The 8,574-nt window shown below is 37.2% G+C and overlaps 1 long non-coding RNA gene and 1 pseudogene across 1 annotated transcript; one reads left to right on the top strand and one right to left on the bottom strand.

The window, feature by feature from the left end:
- The first annotated feature begins 717 nt into the window (after positions 1-717).
- LOC114378927 lies at positions 718-1,935 on the top strand (annotated as a pseudogene).
- Positions 1,936-2,618: 683 nt separating this feature from the next.
- On the bottom strand, positions 2,619-3,015 carry LOC114378366. The gene is made up of 2 exons (XR_003659304.1): positions 2,896-3,015; positions 2,619-2,704 (listed from the first exon to the last, which is right to left on the bottom strand). It is a non-coding gene; the product is annotated as an uncharacterized LOC114378366 (long non-coding RNA).
- Between the last annotated feature and the right edge of the window lie 5,559 nt (positions 3,016-8,574).

Below are 8,574 nucleotides of genomic sequence, written 5' to 3'. Positions count from 1 at the left end.
AATACAATGACTAACGCAAACTGTCTGCAAGAATCATTGCATTCAGTCTCAAACGAGAATCTAAGGTTCACTCAGCTTGAACAACAGTTGTTTATATAGCAAATTACATTGATGATGTACAAGAACATACAAAATATAAATTTCGATTATAGACAAATATTGATATCAACAGTTGTTTGTATAGCATATTACATTCATCACATACAAGAAAATACAAGGACAAAACAAGCATTAGCATCAATTTGCAGCCGCATGAATTCACCTTCTTTGGAGGACACTACAATTCTGCCATCTATTATGCAACTGCCAAGGGATAACACTCAAATTCTCAAAAGCTAACTTAACAAGGATTCAATCACACTCCAACTATAAACACTTCCATCCATGCTCATGAGCAATTTCAATTGTTGGCATAGAGAGATTCCTAGAGAGAGAAACAGTCGCTACATTAACATGTTTGGATTATTTTTTGAATGGTTAACCAAACATGCTCTTAATTGTACAGGCTGAAGTGAGAGCATTCTTTCATGTGCTCTTAATTGCATATAATATTTTAAATCAAACACTAGTATATAAGATTTTAAATCAAACACCAGTATATACATACTAGTTCCTACGTACGTACCTGGAATTGCTATAATCAAAGAGCTTCCACAGCAACGCGAATTACAAGTAGTATATGATAACCTGAAAAACATTCAAAAGTAACAATAAGGAATGGAGTGTGTGATGCAGAGGTATCAGTTGGATCTTGTGTTTTACTTTGTCTTCCGAGCAAGACAAACAACATTGACATAAAAATCTTGTTAGCAATAAAGTATAACATTTCAAACATAACAAAGGTTCAAATAACTAACCAGCAAATTGAAAGAGCATAAATTTGTTAGTTCCTAGGTTGGCAACGAAAATGCCTTCAATAAAGGAATGCAAATACACAACATCTCTATCATATGGATGGGGATAATTTTAACCCTTTAGTAATTTTAGCAAAGAGCTATAATGAAATCTTGAGAGTACAAAGATATCCAATACCCTTAATTTAATATATCAAAATAGTGATCCAATACCACTACCAAGAAACAAACTTTTAAGTCCAATTATTTTTCATGAGGGTAGGTTTGTTCAAAGGCCAACTTCTCTAGCAGCCCTCTTGACCTTCCTATGGTTGCCAATTGGCATCATACTCTCCATCTTATGGGTTTACCTTAACATCCCTTTGCCTGAAAGAATTGCTTGGTATAACTATAAGCTATTAGGAATCAGAGTTATTGTGAAGGGTACCCCTCCACCACCCCCAAAGAAGGGTCAAAGTGGTGTTCTATTTGTTTGTAACTATCGCACAGTTTTAGACCTCGTGGTTACTGCAGTTGCACTTGGAAGAAAAATTAGTTGTGTCACATATAGCATAAGCAAATTTACTAAATAATTTCACCAATTAAAGTTGTGGCACTCTCAAGGGAAAGAGAGAAAGATGCTGCCAATATTAAGAGACTACTTGAGGAAGGGGACTTGGTGATTTGCCCTGAAGGCACAACTCGTAGAGAGCCTTTCCTCTTGAGGTTCAGTGTACTATTTGCTGAACTCACTGATAGGATTGTCCCAGTTGCTATTAACACAAAGCAAAGTGTGTTCTATGAAACCACGGTTTGTGGACACAAGTTGTTGGAGCCCTACTTTGTATTCATGTATCCAATGACAACATATGAGATCACTTTCTTGAACCAGCTTCCCAAGGAGCTCACATGCAGTGGGGGGAAATCAGCTATTGAAGTTGCAAACTACATTCAAAGGGTTCTTGCAGGGACTTTGGGATTTGAGTGCACAAATTTGACTAGGAAGAGCAAATATGCCATGCTTGCAGGGACTTTGCTTTCAATTATTTTCAGCTATATAATTTTCAATTATTATCACAGACACTTGTGCACTTCTATATAATTTTCTATATTTGTTTACAGTAGATATTACCTCCTTTAAGGTGACCTACACGAAGCATTATTCATTTGACACTCCCCGTTAGAACTTAAGTCATATGTATGATTGTGCATAATTATGAATGTCACAAAGTTGATCTTCCAAGTTCACTACAAGCTGGCCTTAGTAGCCAGTTATTAGAGATTCAAGGTACAAACAAGGGTGATTGAGTTCTTAGTGTAATTAAGATATTACCATACAGCTTAGGGGTCAAGACATGCCTTAAATCTGGACACAATGGTATGTCGTGTGTATACACTGCATGCTAAAAATCCTATATCGATTAATGATATGATCAAAATAAAGTATATAAGTAAAAGACAATTTTTACATTTTGAGTTAGCTTTTGGGGTTGAACTAGACCCAAATCCAAATATCTAAGGACTAAGACTGCAAAATTGCATTGCAGGGGATGGTTTTAATTTTAAGCTTCCAATTAGAAGGATTTGTGTAACTTGAATTGGTGGAAAAGGAGAATCAGCAAAATCAATACAATGCACAGTTCGCCATTATATTTTTCGGGCACACACTTATTGGCAAAAATACTAGTAGTGGCAAAGGATAGACCAGGGCCTAGTGGTATGCACCTTGTTCTTCATCTCAAATAACTGATGCTAATAAAACGCAAGTTTTTGGTGAAGGCCACAGAAATGTAAATGCAGCAAGTGGAATTTGTAAACTTAATTGATGTTTCATTGAATGGATTGAGTAACCGCAAATCCTCAGCTTCTTCCTATCAAAACAAAACTGACAAAATTTTGGCAAACAAAAAGGGTAAAGGAGGGGCCAGGAGTATATAGCTTCCATAAACCTTTCAAAATATTGAACATTAAGACTAGTAACTGCATTGAACTTGCCACCTACATTACTCCCAAAAGAAAAAAGGATATATGTTAATTTTACATGTGGATAAAATTTGCTGACCTTGATTTGAACTTCACTATATTTACACCTAGTAACTATTGTGCATCATTTGAACTTTGTTCTTCCTTCCTGCTGCTCAATTCAGTCTTATCTGTGGAACTCTCATTGGATGAATTTGATAAATTTTAAGTTTTTAATTTTTACTCTCCCTTCTTCTTTGTTTTGTTATTTATTTAAATCATCCAATGCACAGGTTTCACTATTGCTTTATAGAAAAATATATGTATAGACACTCTCATTCTAAAAGACACTCTAAGAGAAAAAGAAATACTAGAGAGAGAGATTATAATTATGATCTGACAAGAAAATGGAGATAGAGAAAAGTGATGATTGTCAATGGAGTGTTTAATGAGCACTAACTAACAAGATTTTTGAACTGCGGGTCCTAGCTACACAACAAGCTCCCTAGTTTTAATTGTTCGTATATGATGTGGACAAGTAATCCAGCAACTTGTATTTTTGGAGATGGATGAAAATCATGCATGAAAGTTTGGTTAGGGAAGCAGGAGTGAGGTGGTTTGCATCGCTGTTTTTGAGTTTGGGGGAGTTGTTCCATGGCCTTACGTAATACTGCATAGGACTTATGCTTTCATGACCTTTATTATGTCCCGAAAGAATTAGGTGGACTATGATGGGGTTTATAATGTACAGGAAGACACCCGTGTAACTTGTAAAAGGGTGCAGACTTGTATAATATCTCAATCATGCATGACAACTACAACAACTAGGATTAAAATAGTTTTTCTTTCTAATTTTTAATACTTACTTTAGAAACTACAAATTATAAGCCTTCAACTTGATTTTGACAATGGTGGTTGTGAAAAGGATCAAGGATTCGACTATTTCAAGCAAAGATTTCAAGCAACAATTGTTGATACTGAGTGAAGCAAAGGACCATTGGAAGCACTGGACCAACAGTAACATGTGTATGCAATAACATGTATATAAACTTGTGTATGTAGTAACATGTACTAAAATATAGTATGTGCTTTTCAGGTACTCCAAAAACCTTTGACTGGACCAGTAGACTTGGACAACCACATGATAAAATTATGGAAGAAAATGATAGACAAGAAATGGTTCCAAATTATTGTCTGATTTTGTATATATAATTCTCCCAAAAACTATTTTGAGAATTTGAAAAAAGAGAGGGGGTGATGACTTCTTGCACCATAACTTATGCCAGTTTAAATGTTCCCAAATATCCACTAAGATTGGTTGCCAAATGTTAGTCGGTGAAAACGACTAACTTTTGTGTATAAAACTTGTATGAATTGTATCAAACTCTCCCAATTTATGGTTATTTTGTAATGTTATAAGTATTTTCTATTAAGTATAGGTAATAAATACTTAGTATTTTCATTTTGTATGTTTAAAAATCATTATCTCTCAATTTCAGGTTAATTAGGCAAGCTTTGGAAAAGGTTGTTTTCACCTTCTCGCTAAGCCAATCTGCTGGCTTAGCGAGCATCCGCTAAGCGCAACACTCCTGGGCTAAGCGCGAGGAAGAATCCAGAAGAAGATGAGCTATACAGGTTCACTAAGCGCATCGCTTCAGTTCATCCACTAAGCGAGAAAGGTGCACTAAGTCAAAAATCACTAACGTGCAGTAAGCGGTCCATACATGCGCTAAGTGCACGAGCACGAACAAGGCCACCTATTTAAGCCTGAAATCAGATTTTGTGAAGAGAGTTTGGACTGGGATTCAGAGCTTTTCATGTCTATGGTTTCTAGAGAGAGAAAGGTCCAAGTTCCAGAGAGTTTTGAGAGATTTTTCTATATGAAGATCTGTAGAGACCAGAGCTTGAAGCAGGAACCGGTTTGAGAGTTTGAGATTAGTTTGTGAGTGATTGTGAGATCCTAGAGGTGAAGGAGACAACCTCACCACTTGTATTTTTGAAATCTTTCATCTTGTTCTTCTCTTTGTTGTTAAGAAGGCTTCTTGGTATGGAAAGCTAAATCCTCTGTTGGATCTTCCCTGTAGGTACCTGATGTAAATATATTTCTATCTATTTAATGATGTTTTCTGTGTTCTCTGTGCTATCTGCTTTTCATTCCAATATGCCTTTACCTTGATCACATAGATGCATGCTTTGTTAGGGTCATTCAATAGTGGAAACTGGTCTGACTCTAAAGTCCTTGGTAGTGCAGGGCTGAGTTGTCGTGCTTTCACGAGGAATCAGGGTGCGATAAGTTAGTTGAGTATGTGTGTCTTAATGCGGTCCTGGTTGAGTTTAGTCTTACTAGAGGAATCTACGGATGATGCTTTATCAGGATTAGGCTAAAATATCATGAGGAATCGGGGTTTAGTATCTCAGGAGACACCATAAGAACACATGAGCATTGTTAGATAGAGAATATCTTTTTAGCATCAGGCACCTATTAGGAAGACCAACGTGTTCTCTACTTGTTTTTACACATCATTTCTCTCGCGTGATTTTCTTTATTTTTGCACAAATAGTTTATACACTTGTTCATATTCACACTTACTTTTACACACTAGACGCATATTTGCTGAAATAGTTTACCAAATAACACAAGTTCCCCGAGTGTTCGATACTCGGTTCTTACCGTTTTATACCACTTGTGCGATCCGGTGCACTTGTCGGAAGCCGAACAAGTTCTTAGCGCCGTTGCCGGGGAACTCTTTTTTATTTGGGAAGTTAGCTCGTTTTTAGGTGTCTATTCTTTATTTGTTATTCTTTGATTGTTTTTGTGAATATTCGTTCATAAATTCCATTTGTCTTTTCCTGTTTAATTGGGTAACCGCTGTTCTGTTAGTGTTGTATATGCATAGATCTCCCACAGGCAATTTAGTTCCTTTGGACTTAGAAATTGAAGCTACATTGCGAAGGAATAGGGCCGAGAGGAGAAGGAAACTTTTGCAAGATAGAACAGTTGCATCCATTCTTGAGGAGGAGACTCATTTCTCCGACTTATTATCACCTGATTCACCATCATCAAGGGAATCTGCCACTCAATTACTTGAAGCCATTACCATGCCAGAAGAGCATGACCAGAGGATTACCCTTGAGGATTATTCAAGTAGTTCAGTACCATAATTTTTTACCAGCATTGCACGTCCTGAAGTGCAAGCTAACAACATCAACTATCCACATTCCTTAATTCATTTAATACAGGGGAACTTATTTCAAGGATTACGTAATGAAGACCCCTATGCACACTTGGCAACGTTCATTGAAATATGTAACACTGTTAAGATTGTCGGTGTACTAGACAAAGCTATTAGGCTCAGCCTTTTCTCATTCTCATTGGCAGGAGAAGCCAAAAGGTTGCTCCACTCATTCAAGGGCAATAGTCTGAAAACCTGGGAAGAAGTTGTTGAAAAGTTCCTAAATAAATACTTCCCAGAGTCCAAGACTACAGAAGGGAAAGCTACAATCTCTTTATTTCATCAGTTTCCTAATGAATCTCTGAGTAAAGCATTGGAGAGATTCAGAGGCTTGTTAAGAAAAAATCCCACTCATGGGTTTTCCGAGCCAATCCAATTGAATATGTTTATAGATGGGCTGAGACCACAAACCAAGCAACTGTTAGATACTTTTGTAGGGGGAAAGATAAAACTGAAGACCCCAGAAGAAGCAATAGAGCTAATTGAGAACATGTCAGCTAGTGATAATGCCATTCTATGAGACAGAACCCACTAACCCACAAAGAAAAGCTTGATAGAGCTATCATCACATGACGCGCTATTGGCACAGAACAAGTTGCTTTCTAAGCAACTGGAGATTTTAACAGACACTTGGTAAGCTGCCAACTAAGTTGTCTATAGGTCAACCTACACACTCTTCTATTTTGCAGGTTACAGGTTGTACCATCTATGGTGAGGCTCATGAAATAGGCCAATGTACTCCCAGTGAAGAAAACACTCAAGAAATTCATTATATGGGAAATCAATAGCGACAAGGGTATACTCAAGGAGGATTTTCAGGCTTCCAGCAGGGTCCATATAATCAACAAGGACAATAGAGGACACACCCTGGCAATTAGTTAAACAGAGACCAGAGTGGGCCTTCAAACAGGCCAATCCAACAAGGACCTAACATATTCCAGAGAACTACTAAGCTGGAGGAGACTTTGACTCAGTTTATGCAGTTAACAATGTCAAATCAGAAAAGCACTGAGTCAACACTGAAGAACCTTGAGGTCCAGGTGGGACAACTGGCCAAGCAGATAGCTGACAAGTCATCCAACAGTTTTGTGGCAAATATAGAACAGAATCCCAAGGAGGAATGCAAAACTGTGATGACAAGAAGTTAAAGGTTTGTGGAGGTTAAGGATGAGGATAGTGTTGTGCATGAGAAGAAAACTACTGACAAGAAAAGTACTGATGGCAAGAAAAATGGGGTGAGAGGTGAAAGTAATCAAGAAAAAGAGGAACAAATAATGGTCAAGAATAAAGAATTGAAGGACCAAGAAAAAGAAATAGAAAATGAAAAAAAATGAAAAAGAAGAAAAAAATAATAAAAATGCAAAGAAGAGTAGGAGTGAAAAAGCTGTGGATGAAGGTGTGGAAGTACTGTATCTTGTGGTACCTTCCAAGAAAGAAAAAGATCGTCATCTGGCGAGATTTTTAGATATTTTCAGGAAACTGGAAATAACCATGCCCTTCGGAGAAGCTTTGCAGCAGATGCCACTCTACTCTAAATTTTTGAAAGATATGTTAACAAGGAAGCATAAATATATTCATCAGGAAAAAATCATAGTGGAAGGAAATTGCAGTGTTGTGATCTAGAAGATCCTTCCACCCAAGCATAATAATCCTCAGAGTGTAACTATTCCTTGTTCAATTGGAGAAGTCAATGTGGGAAAAGCTCTTATTGACCTGGGAGTCAGTATCAATTTGATGTCACTCTACATGTGCAGAAGATTGGGAGAGTTGGAAATAATGCCCACTCGAATGACTTTACAATTAGCTGACTACTCCATTACCAAGCCATATGGAGTAATTGAAGATGTTTTGGTCAGAGTAAAACATTTTATCTTCCCGACAGACTTTGTGGTAATGGATATCTCCGAAGATACTAACATCCCTGTAATATTGGGAAGGCCATTCGTGTTGACCGCAAGCTGTATAGTTGATATGGGGAAGAGGAAGCTGGAGCTAGGTTTTGAAGATCACAAAATTCATTTTGATTTGTTTGTTGAAGATAAGCTTGCTCCAGAACACAATGTTTGCTTACAGGTAATGGAAAGAGATCAAGAGGTTCTAAAAGTAGGAACCAAAACATAAGATCACCCAGTGAGGTAAAAGCGTCAAGCTAATGACGTTAAAGAAGCGCTTCCTGGGAGGCAACCCATTTTTAAATTCTGTTATATATTTTTTTTTTTTTTGCATTTAAATCATTTGGAACTTGCTATATAGTTTGTACATAGGAGTATATCAGCAAATATTTGGATGTTTAACATAAGGGTTTCAGTTTCTTGGAAAAAGGACTGAAAAATAACTTCGAAAAATATTTTCTAAAAAAAACAGTCCTTTCGCTAAGCGTAAGCCTCGCGCTAAGCACATCTCTGTTCATGCGCTAAGCTGCGAGTCTCAAGCGCTTAACGCCCAACCCTTGCATCTGAGGTTGATTTGGTCCGCTAAGTTGGCTAAGGTTGAGCTAAGCTAACTTAAATTCGATCTGAATTCTGCTAAGCTTCAGCCTTATCGCA

The sequence above is a fragment of the Glycine soja genome, chromosome 12, assembly GCF_004193775.1.
Source record: "Glycine soja cultivar W05 chromosome 12, ASM419377v2, whole genome shotgun sequence".
Classification (NCBI taxonomy): domain Eukaryota; kingdom Viridiplantae; phylum Streptophyta; class Magnoliopsida; order Fabales; family Fabaceae; genus Glycine; species Glycine soja.
The sequence above is the reverse complement of the archived record's forward strand: the minus strand, read 5'-3'. Positions and strand labels throughout refer to the sequence as shown.